The 22,935-nt window shown below is 37.3% G+C and overlaps 1 protein-coding gene across 4 annotated transcripts in view; it reads right to left on the minus strand.

Moving 5' to 3' along the window:
* The window catches only part of PALLD (palladin, cytoskeletal associated protein), a 145,097-nt gene extending 123,809 nt beyond the window's left edge, over nt 1-21,288 (minus strand). For all 4 annotated transcript variants that reach the window (XM_030491855.1, XM_030491854.2, XM_030491853.1 and 1 more), the window contains exons 1-2: nt 20,901-21,288; nt 245-423 (exon numbers count right to left, since the gene is read on the minus strand). The gene's annotated coding sequence lies outside the window, so the exon portion shown is untranslated. The remainder of the gene's footprint in view (nt 1-244; nt 424-20,900) is intronic.
* Between the last annotated feature and the right edge of the window lie 1,647 nt (nt 21,289-22,935).

Genomic DNA, 22,935 nt, shown 5'->3' on the forward strand with positions numbered 1-22,935 from the left:
CTTTACCGTTCATTCTTTTACCATAAATAAATGGCAATCTACCCATTGATTCGTGGGACATTCCTTGAAATACCTGAATTAATATGATGAGGTGTTCTAAATGTTTTGCGTTAAAGGGAAGCAGAGGAACACCATAAAAATATCACCAAAGCGAACGTAATCTTAACATACAGAACCAATACCAAACTTCATCTTAGTTATCCTTTCCTGTGTGTATCAAGTATCTTATTATGTCACCTCTTACCTTCAATGAATATTTCAGCTGATGTACTATCTGCACCAACGGAATTTGAAGCCACGCAAGTATAGCGTCCAGTATCGTCTTCAAAGGCTTCTGCTATAATTAGTGAGTGAAGTCCTCCACTTCCAGAATGGATCTGAATGTCAGGGGAATTCTGGAGTTCTTTTCCTTCACAGAACCATCTGCAGCCCACACACATTTAGAAAGACAAAAAAAAAGAACATAAAGGATTGGTTCAGGCTCATCGCACGCAAGAAGACATTACACTCTGCTGCAAAAATCTAAATTGCTACTGAAATCAGCACATGGTGCTTTGAAGTGTTTAATGGCATTTGCAAAGAAATAACTTGCTGGAATAAACTTGTATAAAAGCTAGTGAGACATTTCTGAATGCTAAGGAAACTGCACACACCGACAATTTAAAACTAGTCCCTGTCCTGTTTTGGGAGAATTAATGCTTTCTGTGTGTCTCATGTATTGGCTTGCTTTGACTGTAGTCTAATCCATCTAATTTTACCTTGCTACTCCGTCCTTCCTAAAACTCACCAGTTCGCCACACAGGATGTTTGATTTTTGTCTATCATGCCCAGTCAACCTAATATAATCCCATGGTACAGCTTCCATGTTGCTAAACTTGAAATAGGTTTACTTTTGTCCCAGATCAGGAACATAAACTGGTTTTCTAGCTCTGGATTTTTAGGTATGTATATAATGCATGTTCCACTACCAAAAAGATGCCCCAACAAAAGCACCGGGTTTAGGTACAGGCAAAACAAACACTTATCTGGGATGACTTATGACTAGGTAAAAGTACAGCCTATTTTTTTTACGTGGGGTCTGTCAAGCATTTTCCAGGGCAGGCTGCCTGAAGAGCTGGTCCATGTTTTCAGCGTGCATTGCCGCCATGAAGGTACCAGATCCCATCTTTTTTCTGTTTGATTCTGTCATATCAGCAGTCCTATACTCATAGGCTACTCCATGAAGTGCCCATACCTCTAGCAGCCCAGCAAGAATGAGAAGTAGAAAATTCTTTATTTACAGGGGCTGCTATGCAGTTTTGCGAGGGGTGATAGATTGGTGAGTCACTAAAGGACAATCATTAGGGAACAGCCTTCCTTCTGTTCTCAAATTCACTATGTCCTGAAAACAAATTTTGCCAAGTCTTTCTGAGCTTGTTACTCCCACTCCAGTCTTACAAATGCACTGTGATCTTTACCACTTTTCCTTCCTTTCCTCTTACTCCATAATCTTCATCTGTGCTTTTCCATGTTCTCTCTCTGCCCTCCTTTCCCTCTCCTTCATCTGCCACCCCCAAATTCAAATCTTGCTGTGGTGAGGACAAAGACAAAAGGAAAAATTCTTGACAGCAAGCTTCAAAAGTGATCTTTCCTTCTCCCCTCACCCTTATATTTTTAGTTTCCTACTGCAATAAGGATTACAAAAAAAAACCAAAACAAAAAAACCCACATAAACTTACGGAGAGTCAATTCAAATTAAAAGATGATGGTATCTTTAAAAATAATTTGTAAAGACTTAAAATACGCCATACCAAAAAAATTAAAATTACATTTTTCCTTCAGTTTGTAAAGGTTTTAGGACAATTTTTGCAGTTACGATCCAGCAATACTTCAGAATCAACCCTTTTTTTCCCCTCTCTATGAGATGACTTTCCCCCTGCACCCCAAAACAAAATAACCCCAAAGAGTTACACAACCCCCCTCTGCCTATTTAGGAAAACCATGCGACGCTACAGGATGACAGATACGACATAGTAACAGTGAGGAGTCTTTAGAAATAAACTAACTGCCTCACTTTTGTTGTTCTTTTTTTATTAGTAAACTAGTTGTAATTAACAGAAGTAAAACATGTTACAAAACATTCTTCTGAAAATATTAGACTATAAAACTTGAAATTACATGCTTATTTTAGAATGCAGGGTTAAGAAACCTAACAAACAGATTTACACATAAGACAATTCCCTTTAATAACAGCTACAACTGTGGGCAAACTCTCTGTGTTTATGAACAATAGATCTTTTATTCCTGAAGGTGAAAAAATGTTGATAGTGGCATTAAAACCATATGTAATTGTCTTCTGTAATTAAAACACTAACAAGTTCCTTTTCTGTCTTCTGTTATGCCCAGACAGTGCACACAGAAAGTATCATTTTTGGAAGGAACTAACAAACTTCCATTTGTTTACTCAGCAGACCCTTTTGACCTACTTTTACAACTATTGGGCTTGGAGACAAATCTGTTCTGTCAACTCCACTGCCAAAATTAACATTTCTCTTCCCCCTCTTCCCCTCCTTTCCTCTCTTGTCACAAGTCCTCCTTTCTCCCAGCATGAGGACCTTTGCTACTATTTCTACTTATTAGACCTTCAGAGTCCTAACCTCTGTGCAGCCTTTCCAAAGTTACATTTTAAATGATATGCACAAGAGAGAGGTTAATTCAGTTTCTAGACAATCACAGACAAGAGCCTGTAATATGAGGCTCTACTTAACCATTAGTTCTATTTTTCTTTCTTTTCCAGAAACATCCTGCAAAGCAAAACCTCTCCTTCAAGTCTAATGGTTTTCTCAGATAGATCCCACTTGAGTTTCACACAAATTGTATGGCTTTCAACTGCCTCCCAACTTCCATGCTCACAAAACGTGTAAGAAACTGTGACAAGCATATGAATCCAAAATAAAAATTCCTTTTGATTTTTTTTTGTCAGATGATGTTTAATAAGTAAACTGTTTTATTATAAGGACAAGTTCTACGCTGTCCCTTGACTCATGCACAGACACAGCCTCAAGTAGTGGATCTATTCCTCAACACTGGCTGGGACTGAGACTCATTGCATCACACCAGTGACATACCACTGAAAACGAGTCCTGACCTGCTACATCAGACACTGTCTGCCACAGGGGAAAACGCATAAGTAAGCAATTCAATAAAAAATTACCTCAGCCATCATTAAGGTGATGTCTGATGAATGGGAAACAGGCCTGGTGTGGGGCTGCACTGTTTATTGTGGAAAGAAGAATTCACCTTCACAATGGGCAAGAGCAGAGTTATTTGAAATGAAGAACACTGGAATACACTTAGTTATATCCTCTTTTCTAATAGTATTTTTTTCTCTTTTCTGTCTATGTGTTGATAAACGGAGAGGATTAATTAACATGATTTTCATTTGGAGATTACATCAAAATTAAGTTAATGAGAAAATACTCAACTGAAATACTTGTCCTGCAATAACTTGTTAGCAGCCAGTCCAGTTCAAGAGAGTTTGTGAATTCAAAAAGGGGTCAGCTGATAAAAATAAATGAAGCATTTTTTCCCAAACACAGTCTGAATTTTCGTTTTCCATCTTTTATGTAGTATGGGCTATTATAGAGCACAGAATTGCTACCTACAGGCCTCCTCAGCCTTTCTGCCATTATACTTGGAATAGTCACGGTAAGAAGACTTTCTGCTCCTAAGGACTGAAAAATATTCAAAGACAAATCTTCGAAGCATTTTCTCTTTGTGAAGAGGGATCACCAAAGCAAGCAACAAATCACTATCAAAGGGAGACCGAGCCAAAGAAACCAGGTGAACTTACGGCTAAACATGGAAAAACAGCCACAAAGCAAAGTCTTACTTGTTTTTGCAAGCAAGAGAACTCCAGCTTTATGCTAACTAGGGCAGCATTAACTTATGTCCAGTCTACTTCGGCCTACTGACCCTCTTGGGCATAAGAGGATTATATTATCTAGCTGTGAGAAAGCAATAATGCCTCTGGAAAGCCAAAATACCCTAACCTAAACCAAAACCAAAAGACACTGAAAGTAACAGAATAAAGGTGCTGCAGACGCTTTGCAAGAAAGAGATTCCCTGTACAGAGAACATGGGTTTAAAACCACATCTATTTCGCAGGTTCTGGATTCCAAGTACAAACATTATCTACTCATCTTGCTATCCCTTTGTTGTAGGTTCTCAATATTGTATAAAGTGTGCAGATAGAAACCAAACAGGCAGAGACACCAACAAAAGGTTTTGCATATTTGTGTACATATCAGTCCCCAGAATAGAGCTCAAGCTTGCATCCTAGGTGCATTCCTGCAGGCCATGCTAGCATTCATGCAAATGTGTAGAGAATTGTCCCCTTGAAAGAGAAGAGAAACTGCTGTAAGATGTCAGACGAAGGCTGGCAAGAAAAATTTCGCATAAAAGTAAAACACATTTCATGTAACTGGAATTCATTTTATTAGTCATCAAAGTGTCTTGCCAAATTTTAAACACTGAATTTCTCTGTTCTTTCCTATGTTCTTCATTCTCTTTCCTCCATTTCTCTTCCTGCCTGCAGGAAGAGATGGAAAACTAAAATTCACTGTACCACTTTTCGCCTTGCCTTTTCTTCACTTATACTTAGTTTTCCCTACATTGTATTTGCTCTATGTTAAAACAATAGCAATTAAGCATTTAATGCAGACACCAAAACACAATCACTAGACTGGAAAGTTAATGCTCCAAGGAAGCAAACCAGAGGTATTTTGGTAGCAGGGGAACAATGATTGAGATCCTAGCTTTTCACGCTTCAAAGCCTACCTTGCTATTCCATTGCCTACATTGTTGCGCGACAGCAAAACTAGAACAGCCAACAAAAAGGGACAGTCAGATGCCAGGTGAGCAGCAGTTCATGCACACTGACATCAAGTAGCAATTCACACAATACATCTATCTTTTTCAGTCATCTTCATGCCCTCACAATCCTTCACGCTTGGAAATACATATGAGCACATGTGTCTGGGACTTTAATGACTGTGAACAAAATACAAACAGAGTTGAACAGTATACTAACTGAGTAAGCACCAGGGCCTTAAGAAAAACAGCTCAAGGTTCTCTCTAATGCATAATCCTGCTGGAACTTGTGTTTTTTGAGAGTCACTGAGGAGTAAAGAGGTTTTCCTTTCTGCACACTCTTAAAAGTTAATTTAAAATGGCAGCTGAAGTGAAGCTTTAAGATACAGCCTTAGGGAAGAATTGAAACAGGGAACTCTGACCACTACAAAAAGTGCAGAGAGATAAGTTGTAAATTAAAAAGTAATTTTATCCTTAGTGGTGTTAAGTACTTCCAGCAAGAAAAGTTAAAATGAAATACTCTGAAGTTCCTGTACTGGCAGAGTCAGCATTTCCATCACAATACTGTGTAACTTCCATTTTGGTTTTTCTCCGCTGAAGTTTAGCAGTCCAACACTTCCAGACTGTAAAACACTACTACGTAAAGAATTTAACTTGATTTTTAATAGAAATCAACTTTGTCATGTAAGATTTAGAGTACACTGCAGTAATCAGATTATTCAGATGCTTGTTCTTTGCACATTGCTCAATTTTTGTGCAATATATAATTTAATTATTTGTATAGGCAATTCATAAAAGTCACCAATAACGTACCTACATACTTTGAATATTTATGTTTTGTAATCTTTCAAGAAAGTTAAGATCTGAATGTAGATGCTGCTGCTTTGCCTAAACCTCCAGTTAAGCAATTAAAAAAGGCTCCAGATACTGAAAACCACAGAAGCCATTTTTTTAATTATAGCAAGTGTGTTACATTAGAAACAGTATACATTATATACTCATACAGAATTTAAGCGATTCTTCAGGTGTTGCACAGTGTTCTCCAAGCTCTCACAAATTTCAATGAGGACTTCACATCCAGTCAAGAAAATTGCATGATTAGGTACCTGGGGAGCAAAACTGCCCTCTCAAAGTGTAAAAGAAAATGGCAAGAGAACACCAAATGGCTCTATTTTCAAGACACTCGTCAACGTTTCAGCCTGCATTTCCTACAAGTTAATTGTGCTCCCTCTGAAGTCAAGTTTTGCATTGTGCCCTGTGCAAGGATGCAAAAAGGAGGGTGTGCAGAAGGTAACAGATGTGACCAGCTGAGTTATGGGCTACAAAGCTTCCAGGAACAATGAACAATGGCTTCTTGTCGCTGATTGCAGGCTGCAGCAGCTCCAAAGATCATGTTTTTAGATCATGTTTATTTCTGTCATTAGGAAAATTCCTTCCCTACATTCCCATGTAGGTTTTCCAAGGCTCTTTCTGTTTGCTCTACCTTGGGGTAAGGATTCTGCTCCACTTCAGCATTTCTTCTGGGGAAGTAAATGGAAAGTTAGCTTGAGATTTTGACAGCTTCAGACAAGATACTCAGAGTTACAGCCTGTAGCTCATATCATTCCCTCTGGGTACTGCAGTGTTCCACAGCCTTACACAGCTGGGCACAGCTAATTGTGGAAGAAAAACAGTATTGCCAGACTTGATTAAAAACTAATTGCTTGTCTTAAAATCACAGGATTAACTTTAAAGTTTGTAATTTATTTTTTTTTTTTTAAGATTGTATCTTGTCCCTTCTTTGCAATTGTTGGCCTCACTTCATAGCTTGCAAGTGGAGAAGCTTTTAAAGAATGTATTTATGATGGAGGCTTTTAATTACCCAAAAGATACATTCATGCATGAAAACACAAAAGTGATGCTAGAAAGTATGAAAATTGAACACAAAACTGAGCGAAGCAAAGATTTGTAATTGGCTAACTTTCCATATAGCAAATCCTTTACAGAACACTTTTCTTCTTAGGTTAAGAAAATTTTAAGTCAGTTGCTTGAGAGTTACCTTTGGTTATTTTGCATTTCTCTGGGAGTTGTAAATGCATGCCACTGATTTCAACTCTGTTATTGCTACATTATTCCTTGGCACAATAAGAATTTTTGCCACAAAATGTATTTTTCTGAAGTTACTGAACTTACTGAAATTCACTCCCTCAAAATTACTCCTACAAACTCCACCACCGAGGCAACAACCTCCTATAGCCTACAGTGCTTCTGCTTTACCTCAGCTTTTTGTTACAAGATATTTTTAATGGAGCACTTTAGACAAAACATTGCATACATTATAATATGAGCTAATAGTGACTACATCTTTTGGTAACTCTCTGTTGAATTAAGGACAAATTTGTCCTGAAAGACAAATTGTTATTTTTTAACTTCTGTTTTTTTAAATGAATCCTTACAGCTGTTCAGATTTCTTTTTTTTTTTTTTTTTTGTTTGAGAAAGTCTTAGAAGATGAGGCCTTGGTGTGGGAAAAGCATAAACAGTAAATTAAATTTTTCTACATTTCTCATAATTCGAATACATACCATGGAAAATTATAGAGAAGAACGTAGAGAAAAATGAGCTAATAAAGCAAAACCATTCTAATTCAGTAAAATTTCATCGTTACGCATTGCACGCTTCTGTGTTAATCCTGCTTTCTTATAGACATCTAGAAGATATAAATGATGTGACGAAGTAATGAAGTATCTGGATGTAAGGGAAAAAATGGTGAGATTGCAAGGATAAAACTGAATTACATTCCATGCCTAGAATGAAGATGTCTAATGCTAATTTTTTCGTTATAGAAACCAGAGACAATATAACATACAGACAAAAGGTACCTGCTCTATGATTTACTTGGATATGTAATCCAAAGCTCTTTAATCATGATTAATAAACATCTCTATTGTAACAGGCTGCGCAGGAGGCTAAGGTCATGTTCAATAATGGATACTCACTTCTTGCAGAAGTAACTTTTTTTAAAACTGGATATGTTCACTATTTTTTTTAGAACTCTGATTATAAGGAAAATATCTAAATTTTTAACAGAAGAACAATAAAGCATTTAGCAACTTTCTTGTTGAACTGGCTTCGAAGCCTCCTAAGTACATTTATGCCACACAGCAAAGAAGCCAGGGATGTGACTCTTGTTGACAGTACTGTGGTGCTGGGGCAAATGCATTTAAAGGCATCCAAATGAGATACTACATTTCAGGTAATCCTGTTTCATCATGCACAACAAAAAGACATCTGTGCAGCTGTATTTATTCAGTAGGAACAGCAAGGAGATCATATTTCTTTAAATGGCCAAAGAAGCAGTCAATATTAAAGGAAAAATCTGTATGTTTTCCCTCTCTAACTAGGATGAACAAATACTTCATGCTTACGAATATCTTATGCTTTAGAATAAAGATATTTATTCTAAAAAAATATTGCTTATGTTACAATCAATCTTCATATACGAAATAACAGAATGCTGAACTGTATACTGAATAACTTATTTTCTATTTCTAAAGTCCAAAGTTGAAATCCTACACCATATCCTATTTTGATTTATCTTTGCCTTTTGCCCCAAAAGATTTATCTTTCTTCCTTATCTCTGTCCATCACCAAAACACAATGTACCTTATCACTCTTGATCCTAACTGCATGTTTTCTGAACACAGAAGCATTGACCAGGTGCAGGTGTAACCCATAGATTTCACAAGCAGTTTCAGAAGCCTTGCACAGAACTTTATTTTCTGTATTTGGGCACAAGCCCATGCTATAAATGTATCATTTTCAGAAGCAGCAATTTAACTGATGCATCGATGTGGATAGATAATTCCGTTTGTTCTATATTTGGCTAATCATCACATCAAGAAAGAGAGAAAATCATGTGCAATTTAAGGATGAGTTATGTAGTGCAAACTGCAAACCACCTTTTACAACAAGCATGGTGATTATTTGCCACACATACACCAAGTTAATTAAAAATAACAATGTTTTCTCATTTCATTGAGTAGCCTCTATAAATGAATTTGGACATATATAAATTTACAAATTAGGTGTCCATGTTCACATATGTAAATAAAAAGTATGAAAAAAACCCTCAAGGATAATTTATCCGTAATTTAAGACACTGAAGTTTCCACACTTTTATCTGCAAGACATTTTTGAGAGCTGTTGGACTCCTTAGATAACTGCTGGTTAATGTAATGAGAATCTTCATAGCAGTCATTTTCTTCAGAAATATCATTAATCTTATTGCAGAACAAGTGATTAACAATAAAACAATATTTAATGTACAATTTCCCTACATCATCTCAGACAGTTTCTTCACACTTTACTATTTTCTGGACCATTATTTTGTACTTGACAAGTCTATAGGAGGATATTTTATACAATATTCTATTTGACTAAGCTTGAGTTCCTGCCGCATATGTGGTTTCTACCACCAGTTAAAACTCAGCCATACATCTGACATACATGTCCTAAAGTGCCTTTGAGATGAAGTGCATTCTGTGCAAAGATGGTTAGAACTTCTTTGCAGGTGCCTAAGACATAATCCTGCCATCTCACAGGTTAACCAGACAGAAGGTGGTTAAATTGGAATAATCAAGGGGAAAACTACTACTCTCCTCAAAAGACAGAGTAGGTACCTTCTGGTACAAATGAAGAACCAAAAGAACTCTTTGCTCCACTGTAATTAGAATTCCGTAGTTCAGTACTGAAAACAGTCACTCGACACCTTGGATAGCTGCGCTTGATGGTATGTCATTTTTCAAGCTCTCGTTACGTGTTGAAATTGAAATAAATTACCTTCAGAACAAAGCCAATACTGCCTCACAAGAAAATACCTTCAACTTCAGGAAACTAAGATGCTAAGATTGAAAAATTTCTTCTCTTCACTTAAAATTATTTTCTTCAGATATAAGATCCCAAAATGTAACTATAAAAGTCTGCAAATAATCAGTAAAAAAAAAAAGAGAGATTAGATTGGAAATACCAGTGAGCTACAATAACCCAACGGTTATTTATATATATCTTTAATACACATATGTTTATAATATACACATACATAAACATGCGCACACGTATATATGTTTTTTTCAATATCACTAAATACAAGATATGGCAAAATAATTGAATAGTTGCAAATTCCCACTTATTATTAGACCTCAAATTAAACTACTTAGGTTTGGAAAATGGCTGTTTGTTTCTTTGTTTCATGAATAAAGTTGTAAAACCACCTGTAGTCTCTCTGGGTTTCAGAGTTAATTTAATAAAGAAAAAAAAAGAAAAAAAAAAAAGAGAGGAGAACCCCAGAACCCAAACCCTGTGAATACTAATGGATCATCACCTGGTTCGCAATTTACAAAGTTATTTTAAATGCATTAAATAGGAAAGGAAATGGAAAGGAAAAGGGAAAATTCTTTGGCCTTCTTATCTATCTATCTACAAATGTAACTCTCCATAATGGGTCAGTAAAACCAAAACAAAAGCCAAGAAGCAGGAGAGCAGAAAAAGAACTTCAGAAGACTTCACGCTACAATCAGTAGGTGCTCTGGGCAGTGATAGGAAGAATGAAGCAAAGTACAAGTTCAAATCGAAACAGGCAGAGTGCATACAGCAAGTATACATTCATTTAATTCCTTTACATTCCATACAACTTTCTCATTTCGTCTTTTCAGGTTTCATATTTTGATGGAAGCTTCTTGTGAAATATCTTACACATTTCCATCTCCACTGCAATCTAGGCAATAGCTTGCTGCCAGTGACAATCAGTATGTAAGCTGCTCTCACGTATCAAAGCACGAAGACAGAACAGCTTATAAATGTGAAGAAAGATGAACTGCAGGCATAAAACAGCTGATTGCAGTTCTGTCCCTAATATTACTGTAGATGCTTTAATTATTTTTTTTAATATAAATCAGGTTTAAATGATTACCAGATACAACCCTTTGTTTTCCACACTTTTAGAGGTTTATACTCTCAGAGGATTATCACAGAACTGTGAAATACTCTAGGCAGAATTCAGCACTAAACACAAGAAAAACCCAGCACCAGAAACACGCGCTGTTTACATTTAAGTAGCTACTACATAGGAGCCCCTATAGTTTTAGGGCATGAAATGCCAGACACTGAGCAACAATTTCTTTTTTTCTTACAGATAATTAAATTGACTGGTTTTGTACAACTTCCTTCTTGGGCCTGGAACATCTTACCCTGAAGTCAAAGTGTGGTAGACATTACCCGCATTTCAGATTGTTCCACTAATTCATTTGTCGTTAAGTCAAGCAGACCCCTTCTGCTTGTGTCTGTAGTTGTGCCAGCAGAAAATGATTTGCTGTTTTGTTTTATGCAAAGATTATAATCTCTTCCCCGAAAAATCAGAATATTAGATTTCCAAAGCGAAGATGCTCCTCCGTTTTTTTCACCCTGTGACTAAAGGAACCCTTTGCTACACATGGAAATACTGCTTTATTTTCTATCGAACATCCTCAAATACCTGTTTAAACTAAGTTATAGAAAATAACCCATATATTTTAAAAAGTAGTCTCCAAATGCAGCCAGCTCTGGACTGAGAGTCAATAACAGGGGAAGCATACGAGAACAGAGTTACAGTTTAGTGCTTCAGAAAAGCCACACATATGATATTAGAGATAATATTCCTGGTTTCATACGGGCTGTTCTCAGACTCAGCGGGTGCTGGAAGAGCCAACTAGAGCAGCAGACTATGCCTCCCTTATTTCATTCCACTATTCCCTCCCTTCGTCCATTTTTCCCATTCGGTTAGGTTAGGCATACCCTTGTGTATTTTCAGTAAGAACATTCATTGTTATTTTCCAGAGCGTCTAGTACATGGCACATCTTGCTAAACATAAGCATTAGACCACTTGGTAACAACAGTCTAGACAGGATCTAACGCTTCAGAACAACAGTTCCCACTCATCTACAGTGAACGTTGGCAATCGCACAATGAATGTTCTCGTCTCTGAGGTAGGTGAATAAAATGAATCTCTAAAGAAAAGCTTGATGAATAGGACTTTCAGCCTCAAAACTGTAACTGGACATGAGATAATTAGATATGTTTTATTATTGAGAAACTGAGTAACTTTGTCCACTGTCTCCCAAAAAAGGTAAGAGTGAGGTCAGAACTCAGCTCCCACTGCCTTAACGTTAAGACCGTTAAGACCATGTCCATGCACTGACCAGGTCTCTAGAATAAGAACAGGTTCTGACCTTGCATTACCAGAGGTATTGTTAGCCATAAAATTATTATTCAATCTTTTAAAAAGCTAGCAGATCAGAACAAAGAGACTGATGTAAATTATTCTATAGCACTGCACAGTGATCAAGTACCGGAGTTTCATTCTTAGAGATCTGTTAGCCTACTGTTGCAGAAAAATTTTACATGGCCACCTGCCATTAACTCTGAGGGCAGTTATGCACCTAAGTCTCTGACATGTGCACTAAATAACTGTAACTATATTCACCTAAATTGCAGATACTTGGCTTACAGAGGCCTAGGTTTACATCAAGTTACCACTTCTGGTATTTGATAGGAAATTATCATGATCATGGAAGGGAAGAAAAGAAAGAAAATTAAAAGCAGTGAAGACAGTTAAAGCAGGTTAAAAAAATTGAAGAATTTAATAATCATCACACGTAAAATGCTGAACATTTTTCAGACCCAAAGAACTGTTGAGGCTTGCAGGATTAACACTATTTCTTGTCTAGCTGAAATGGAATGCGTACCATCTATAACTGAAATGCTGCTCTTAGCCATCCCTTCTAACTGTATATTCCTTTGACCAGAAATGCATTTTGAACTAGTGTGCTGTAATTGTTTTGCCAATATGGGGAGGGGAACCTTTTACAGAACTGCCCAGCATAATCGTACAGTGGAATAATGTTTTAAACTTTGAGGAAAGGACTATAAAGAGTTAAAATTAAAGAAAAAGATGGGAAGTTATAGGGGTAAAATTGCATTTACACAGTTGAAATTCTATACATAAGGTAGATCGCATTTAATACGATTGCGGTGAGTTAGTTAGTGACAAGTTCCTGGCTGGCAATGCACATTTCAGATGAAGCAGTAATGCTTCTCAAAACCATAATACTGGAGAAGAAGCTGGGAAGTATTTTAGACCAATTGCTTTAGTTCACAGAAAAAACCCAACAAAATTAAAACATGAAACCTTAATAACTTGGAAACCAATGATAACTAAAAAACCCATCCATCCAGGACGGGTAGCCTACATCCAGGGAGTGTAGCCTAATTCATACTGAAAACACCAAAGTGGCATCTGTGGAACTTGTAGGTTTACCTTGAAAACTGGCAGACATCTTGCTGGAGTTAAGAAAGGTAGAAAGCCATGACATATATTGCAATCACCGTGATTTTTATAGGCCCATTTAACTGATGTTTACAGAAGACAGTTATCTACATTATTGTAACTGAATAGATAAACCTTTTTATTTGCACCTGTGGCATTAGCTAAACTAGACCAGATCAAATACAAAATGAAGCCCTGCATAAGCAATACAAAACTGTTTCATTCTTATATGGATGCTGTTCCTACTATTATCTCCCTTTTTCTTACTTCCCAGTTACTTCCAAACTAGTCAGTAAACACAACTTTGCTGACCAGAAGATAAACCACTCGATTCATGCAGGTCAGGTCAGCAACTTGGTAGCTGAGAACAAAGGAAAAAAGCAGTCAGCAGTTTTGTCAGTGCCTTGCGTTAAGTATGCCAGCAGTCAGATTTTAGTCAGAGAGGCTCAGCCCGCAGAGGTGGGCATCACTCTGCAGTGTCAGAGGATGTAGAGAACAAGCAGCCCAGCACTGACTACAGTTCTCAATATTAGCAGCAGACTTGAGTGGCTGGGATGCCAACAGAGGAATCTGCCACCAATGAAGCATTCAAAATTAGGATGACCTGTATTCACAGTCTGTTTCATGTATTTACAGATAAGAAGAGCAGCGATCGTATAGTTAGAAGAGATGGTTTGGCTGAAGTTGGTGGCATATGGCTTAAAGCTCTTAAATTTCTGAAACTGATCATCACACTTTTCACATCCTAAACCTAAAACAAAGTCCTCATGCAAGCGTCCTCAGGACTATCAGGAAAATGAAATCAAATGAGGCTATTGTATAGTTGTGCGAGGTACCCAACAATGGATATAATCAAAAGTTCAGGAAAAAACCCACATGCCTTCTCTTTTCAAAAAATAAATCACTAGTAACCACTTACACTTTGGTTCTTGGGGTTTGGTTTGTTTGTTTGCTTTTTAATCAACAATTTTCTAATATTTTCTTGTTCATAAATTAAATCAAAACTTCGTAAATAGAGAGTATTCTGCACTTTGGAGTCTTGACAATTTTGTGGTTTGAATGTTTTTCTTTAGTACTGCCTGAAACAATAAGCAAAAGCAGAAATTCTGATAATTCAATTCTAATATTTTTCTTTCTATATGGTGTTTTCTTAAGTTCTGCTTATTTTGAACTTCTTATTTTCGCATTTGCTTGAGAGAAGTTAAATAATCAAGTCTCAGAAATAACGCAGCCGATTTGCTGCATTATTGCTATTTAACCATTTTAAATGGTTAATTTTTTTGTGAAAGTTTGTTCTTAACTTATGGACACAGTCTTTGTCAAATACGCTGAATTCTCCTTCATCCATACAGCTAATTCTTGCTATCTTGCTTGTATTCTTTAATTTGTAATTCAGACTCAGTGACATTGACTACCTTCTTTACGTAAGGACAACTGGAAAATTTTGAGAAAACTATTTAAAGAGAAATTCAGCAGAAGAAATTATTGAACCTAGACCTGAAGTCACCTGTATAATCATTGAAATACAGTGAACAATCTAAAAATTGACTTTGTTTCAGTAATAGTTTAATATCCAGAAAAGACAGAGAACTTCAGACCTTTCACAAACACACATTTGTACCATGTTTAATAGTTTCTGAGGCTACTGGTCTGGACTGAAACTGGAAGCTTTCTGAATTATTTTCCAACATTAACTAGCAGAACAATACATTAGCAATACTGATTCTACCTGTTCTGCTTCTTAATGTAGTACTATCAAATACATTTTCCACAGTTGCTGGTGAGAAAAAAAAAAAAAAAAGGCCTGATCTCTGTGTAACAGCTATCATCTTTACAAGTAACTGTACTTTTCTTTGGCATGCTGTTTCCTGATATCCTGCCTCAGAGGTAAGTACAATAACAGACATCGCAAAAAGCTCCCATTAAAAGAGCCAAAATAAAATTCAAGACTTTGGACTCCCAGATAACATCTGCGGTGTCTTAGGACAGATTTAGAGTGTGCTATGTGAGAGGGTCTAGCTGAAACAGCAGATAAGAGGAAGGAAAGGGTGGGGAAGGAAAAGTGCCTGTCCTTGGAGCCTCAGTTCTCCTAAGGCAGCAAAACTTATGCCACCATTTCCTCAGCATCCTTATACATAGCATCCCTTTACAGAAATTACATACCATAGGCAAAATCTGACCAACTTGGTTTATGCAAGTAGACACCTATTAGGTGAACTGCTGCATTAATGTGCATTTCAAAATCCACAAGGACTCTCTTTAGTGGAGAATTATATTCACCACTTAAGCCAGACCTGAGTCCTACGTATCACCTTTGCCTGATTAATAACAATTAACTTATGCTACCTGTTCAGCTGTCAGTTAAAGCACCTTTACACACACTCACTAGCTACAACACAGCATGGTTCTCACTTGAGACTTCGGTTTCAGGTTTATCAGACAAACTTATATCCATGGCTGCCAGCTATCAATACGGTATGATCCAAAAGCGTGCACGTACCCTTGCTTTGTGCTTTGCTCACTGCCTTTGTAGCTTGGTTAGTGACTGCTTACCCCAAACATTCATAACTTCTAAGAATCTTCCTACATACCAACACACAGTGGCCTAGCCAGCCATGCCTCAAAGCATACCATGTGTGTTTTTCACAACCATTATGAAAACTGCAACATGAAACAGTACCAAACGCAGGTTTTACTGGAAAATCAAAAATTCCACAGGAATCCACAGGTTGAGGGTCAACACTCCAGACTGCTTCAAAGTCTACTCCTTTTTTCAAAGACTAGGATTTATATATGCTTGCTGTGGCCCACGTAAATCCTGGAGCTCCTTGATCCCTATTTCCAGTCCTTTTCCATCATGCCTCTCTCTGTTGTTTGAAAAACTGACTAAAGAGAGGGGGTCCACTTTACATATGAGCAGTGCAATGCAGATTGCATCAGCGTTACAGTCAGAAAAAACATGTAAGTAGTCATTACATTTGAGAAGAATGACAAATGTCAATCTCACTCCAGATTAATACCTGCATACCCTCAGCACCCCTAACAAAGCTGACCTAGAGATGTCTCAAAGAACAGAATATTCAGTCTTTACATGAGGACACAGAGATATTCCCATCTTTACTATGCAGCAGAATCTTACCACTTCTGCTTCAGCTGGTCTGAGGGGCTCTGGAATTTGTTGAAGATGGGCACCATAAAGGCCATGCTTCCTTTTTTTTTTTTTTTGGTAGAAAAACTGTACTGTTTCCTCCGCACTACAATTAAGATTGTCTACTATGAAACCAGTTCAGGCTGCTTCTATGTATTTCATGTGCACTAACAGAGTAAAACTGAACAGTGACACAACACAACATAAGAAGCAGGAATGTCAAGGGACTGTAGTATACATTTTGACCTCTGGTTAGTTCTCACAGCAGCTATTCAGAAATACTAATAGCTTTCCCATCTGCATCGTGCGCTTCAAAGCTACGAAAAACTGCAAGTAACTTTTAAAAGTTTACACTATAGTTTCCACGAGGCAGAAATTAACTAACAGTGATTTGTGAACCCTGCTTAAAGGTTAGGGTTTTTTCTTCAGTTTTTATCCTTTTTTAAAGTTAAAGTTAAGAACAAAGTTCACATGTGTCCTAGAAATTAGAGAGAGAAGCAATGTTAAGCAAGAAACTAGTTCAAAAGGATGTACCCAGCTATATGACTGATCACTCTTTTTATTTGTTTGTTTCTGCCAGCAAAGTTTACTGTCCCAATAATGAAAGATAGCAAAAGCTTATCGTTGTTGTTTATTGGATTTGCTGTTGTAGAATAATACTTATATATAATTTCCAGATAAATTACTGTGTGTGCGGAACTACTGTAGGAATTGTTCTTCATCTTTACTTCATCTTCCAACCAGAGGCAAGAATATGTAGTAGCTTTCAATGCTATAACTTTTGATCTGTTTTCTAGATTTAAAATTCCATGGACTTGTTTTCCCATTTAGAAAGTAGCCATATAAAAACCATTTATCATCTAATACTCACATTTGAATCAGATTTGGATGAAAGTCTTATCTCAAGTGTTATGCATCACTTTATGGGAGAAAGGGTATACTGAGGGAAGAACAAGACCCGATTACCTATTTCAGAATTACAACACGCATAAAAAGAATAGTACAAAGTGCCTACGATACAGATTATTACCATCTCATCCCTCTGATTAGGGATACACCTTGTTCTTGATAATTACAACAGTTTATTAAAGTGTTTAATGAGAATCTTTTCATTCCTCTTAAGAGCAGCCCAAAATGCTAACTGTGAGAGCAAGTAATTAAATTGTATACAATAAAACGGTCATTGTCCTTCCTTTTTACTTTTCATACTTTAAATAACGCCTTTGGAATGGAACATATTTACCGTGATTTATGGAGATCTTCCCTTATCTCTGTCCTTCTCCCTCTCTCTCAAATCAGGTCACCAATTACCCTGTAACGTCCAAAAGAATTCCTGAGATACATTTGCTCTCATTTAAGAGAGGCATGTTTGTATTCTGTGCAAAATATTCAAAGAAGCCATTTCTCCTTTTATTCAAAGGAACATTAAAAACTATTTGTTCTAACCTTGACCTTACCATTAACTACAATGATCCCAACTCTCAGCCTCTAGGCAATTAAAAAAAAAAAATCGTTTGAGTACATCCAGCCAACAATTTCCACGTTAAAAAAAAAAAGTCTAAGTTGGAGCCATGTGGTCTCAATCAGGCAGTAAAAAACTCTCTGTATTTTCTTAAATGCACAACTGCAGTATGCCCATAACCTCTCTTTTAAATCATCTTAACCAGATCTGAATCACACTCACCACAAATGATTCGGTGGCCCTGGAATGTGCTGGGGTAGACAGAGTTACTCTGCAATGAACACATTTCCCACTTAACATTTCCTAATGTTAAGACAATAGTCTGCCGCAAAAAAAAATGTTCCTTAAAAAGTTAAAGCCAAGACAAAAAGTGACATCACAGTTCAATCATTCAAGGAAAAAAAGGAAAAAAAAATGCAACTACTGCCTAATAAATCAGTGCTGTGTACCACAGACCACAGCGAGCCAACACAGCCAACGAACAGCTTTGCTGGCTGAGGCAAACGGAGATACCACAAGCAGCTGGCAGAGACATGTGTAATTGTATTCACAGGGAGCCATTGAATCCATTAAGCAAGCCAGACTTGGAGAGGTTGGTCAATTAAAAAAGCAGAATAACCACGATTTCAGTAACAATCTGTGCATCCCCTTACACTGCACTACAGTATTTCTTACCACAGACTACCCTGACTTTTTGCACAGATGAGTAGGTATATGGCATCTCATAAAAGCTTATAGGCAGATCAGATCAAAAAACTCTTTTGAGGTACCTGCATTACCTGGATATATGCTGCTAGCCTTCTCCACTGCTCCACTCAAGTGAGTAGGAACAAGAAGCACCAAGCACCTTAGCTTACTCAGCACATTTTGGAAGGAGCTCCAAAATACTACTTACATCTAAAGTTATAATAGAGGAAGGGGAATGTAATTCCTTGGGGGATCATAAAAGTCAAGTTTAAGCAGCAAACGAGCAAGCTTTCCTTGACTAACTGTAAGATTCTTAAACGCCACTTCCTCTTTAAAGGTCTGTCTGCAGCCTAAAAGATTTCTTTCAGTTTTAATCCCCCCAAAAAACAATTTAAACATGTGGCCAAAGTGATGCGTATTTAAAACAGGAATAGGCCAGACTCAAGATGTTTGGATCCAGTTATTAGCCTTTTCATACTTCATGGATGTTGGAATTCAGGGGTTTGGTCCTGTACCAAACCCATCTCTGAATCCAACACTCATAGCGAAACCTCACAGGCAGTAGAAAATATGCTTTAACATATCAAAGCAGGAAAACCAGCACAAAGATGTCAGATTTTTCCACCACATCAATGAGAAAAAATGTCATTATAGCACCCATGTAAATTGTGAAACTGAAAGCAGCTGCTGAGGCAACCTGACATGGTGCCATCAGCAGGGGGGAGCCCAACTCAGGAAAACACGATTCCATTTTTAGCTCTGAAAAAGAATCTTCACTAGTTCTAGTGTGCGATTCCAGTCCAGTGAATAACTTGCCATAAATAGAGCTAGTAGCTGCTATAGAAAGAAGTGCCTTAGTACATGGCAAACAAAATGTGTACTAAACATCCCCAATACCCTAACATATTGCACACTACCCTGCTCAGCACTGTTTTGCAGTTGTTCCATAGTAACAGAATTTGGTGGATCAGTTTCACCAATTACCACACCAAGCAGGGTGTTCTTCCAAATGAAGGGAGAAAGTCAGAATAGAAGAGCTTTGGTTATGAGTTTCTGAATTAGAAAAAATCAAACTTGCAGATCTCAAGCAAACAGTTAATGGACTGTGCCTGCTATACTTTGCACAATCAGCCATTTGCTCATTCAGCATATTTTTCATGTGACTAGATTCACCCTGATAACCAGCAGTTAATAAGGTGGTAAGGGGAGGGTACCCTGTTGACACAAAATAGGGGAATAACTACTTGAAGTAGCTGATGAAGTCAGAGTTAAGGGAAGAGAAAAGAAAGCTTTCCTCTTTTCAGGTCTATTGTTTGTTGTTGTTATATGAGTACAGTCAATCACCTGGTATTTCCCCCTTTGTCAAATTTATTACACAGTTGAACTTTTGGATTTCAAGGGTTTGTTATTTATCACTTTATTAAGACAAACCATGTAGCAAGACATAATAGCATGCTGATAGCAGGGCTTATCAGTAACTTTAAAACAAATGGGTCCCTACCGTGAATTTCCTTTGACAGCTAGATGGCATTTCTGAAAGCAAGGCATTTGGGTTAACCTGCCGTTGCGCTGATCATTATAAAACTTTTTCTAAAAACAAGACAAGGAGATGAAAACCAAAAAGGTCCTTGAGACAAAACAATCCATTCTGCTAGCAAACTTAAAATGCAGCAGTGTTAACACTTCTATAAAGCAAAAACAGCTAAATCATTTTGCTTATTGGAAGAAAACCAAGTTTCTTTTTGCAATTCCTCTCCTCTCTCTGAGTCATTTATGCAAGCATACACTCTTTTCCACTGTACGTTAGCTTTCACTTGCAAACAGTAGACTCTTGAAGCTTTTTGTTTTTAAACACAGATTCCCGTGGCTCCTAATGCTGGGGAGGGGAGGAGGAGGTGTGTGTGCTCTGAATGAATGCCAATCATTTAAAACAAGTTGATTTTCGGTTCCTATAACCTAAACAGTCTTAGGAAGCATCTCATCCCTTTTCACTCCCCCATGCCCCTGAACTTCAGTTCTATTCGTATCCTCTGTGATACTTCCCAGGTTCAGCTCTTGCACTTAGAGCAAATGGGTTACTCTGCTAGTTAAAGTTACTCTGTACTCTGTACTACATGCAGTTTAAGACAAAACAGATTTACAGACAACCCGATAATAAAGACATTTGGAAAGCTTTACAGAATTGGACAGGTACTTAGTGATTTTGCTAAAACACATACATTCTTACAGTGCTTTGTGAAAAGGGAGAAACAAGGAATATTTTACTGCTAGGCACTGTTCCGAGACCACTGTAACTGAGCACACACTGTATGATTCACTCACATACTTTTTTCCCCTCCTCTATTGTAGTAAAACAGCTAAAGCACCTTATTATTCCTTGCATCTTTATACACACTTAATGCTGGCACTTACCGTTGCAGAACAGATGGACCCCTACCCCCCGCAAAGAAGCTGATGGTCTCCGGATCCTTTATTTCTTGACTACCCCCGTCTCTTAGCTTTGCTGTTCTAAATTCAGCCTAGTTCGCAGAAGAGCACAGAAAAAATTAATAGACAGCCAAGCTGACAAATTCCAGCCACTCACGATCGGCAGTGAAGACGTTCTCCCTAGTTCTGACTGATTCCAAAGAACAAAGCCTGCTGGCAATGAGGAAGCGGAGTTTAAGTCCTCTGGCTTCAGTCCAACTGTTGCTCTTGCTTTTCCTTCGGAGTACGTGATAGTGTTTGTATGAGCTTGTAATGCATGTAAGAGATGGGGGCAGGGGAGAAAAGAGGGTGTGTGTAAGGGGAGGAATGCTAGTCATATCCAAAAATAACATGAAGGAAGTAATGTAGCGATCCGTCTCCCCTCATTCTCTGCTCTTATCGCATGTACTGAGAGTGTCTCTACCCTAAGATTCTGATCTCAAGAGTAGGTAGAGAAAAAATTCCAATGTGACTTGCAGCTCATTTGATTGTGCCACTAAACTGTAACTGAAGAGCTCTACACTTAAAAATACACGTCATGAGATGCATGATTTAGCAGCAATCTACTTGATAATAGCAAAGCCAGAGCGCATTTCACACTGTGCATTTTTTTGCAAACTGGAGAGAAAAAACAGAAACTGCTACTAAAGTTGATTACATGTCAGAAAAAATAGCGTCACATTTGCCTTTCCAGAAGTTCCTAAATTCCAATCGCAGGTATTTCCAGGTACTGCTTATTGTTGATTTTTAAAATAGCAAATGTTGCAACTTTACAATATAATGCTGAAATAAGGATATAAAAGTCTCTACGTAGCTTACTTTCACCGTACTTTTTCAGACATTTTCCTAAACAAATTCCACATTCAGAAAGTACTCTCTGTCAAAAAGAAAATCAACAACCACAACACAACACAAACAAGAAAACCCCACAGAACAACAACAACAAATAATTAAGGCTTCCTTCCTGGATAATCAGTTACAATGTAACTATTGTCAGGGGGGTTTGTAAAAAGCTTTAGAATATTAGTTCAAATAACTGCAGGGGTTTAAAATCCTTCAAAATGGTCATGAATAAGTGAACAACAAATTTAAGGAAAAATACTATATCATTAGTGATAACTTCAATTTTTTTTTTTAATTACTTGTATTTAACCTGGACTCTGTTGAATTCATTTGATGACCCCTAAAACTACCCATACACCTAATCACTCTCTGTGATTAGTTAAAATTTCAAGGGTATCTTTACTGTATCCTGTAGGGCTTCAATCTCAAGCAAGTGCCCTTAAAATATTACAAACGAACACAATACCTTTTATACTTTTAGCATACTACATCCTACAAAGAGTAGTACTTTGCAGAGAGGCATATTCATTTTTAAAAGGTTTAATTAAACCGTGACAATATAAAGAAAGGTCAAAGCAATTTTGGATTTCATTTCATCTCATGCAGAATAGTTCAGCCCAAGATTTTCAGCCATCTGACCTGGTACTACCTATTTTAGAAAAGCAAAACTGGTTAATTTTCACAATGGATAGTTCTGAAATACTAATTCTCACACCAGAAATCAAAGTGGGAAAGAAGAGAGAAAAGAGTTAGAAATTAAGACTCCAGTGTGCCGGTTTCAACAATGATAGCATAAACTAGCCACCTGTTTACACAAGACTTTGCTCCTCAGTGTGTGAGACAGTATAGATCAATGATTTCCATATCCAGGGTCAGTACTTTTTCTAGACCTACCTTTTTTTCCTTTAGTAAGACTAATGGAGCTTTGGATAGGAGCTTAGGTTTTACAGAACCGATATAATACACTTGCTTGTATTCCCATTACATGAAAGAAATTACAGTGCTTTTCCAAAGCTAGTAGCAAAAACAATTGTTATGACAAATTTTAAAACTACAAATGCACTCTATGTTGAAGGTAAATCTCAGAAGCCTATAGAAACCATCTGGAATGAAAGGAAGTTATGATGATTTAAGTTTG

Source organism: Strigops habroptila, chromosome 7, assembly GCF_004027225.2.
Source record: "Strigops habroptila isolate Jane chromosome 7, bStrHab1.2.pri, whole genome shotgun sequence".
Lineage (NCBI taxonomy): Eukaryota > Metazoa > Chordata > Aves > Psittaciformes > Psittacidae > Strigops > Strigops habroptila.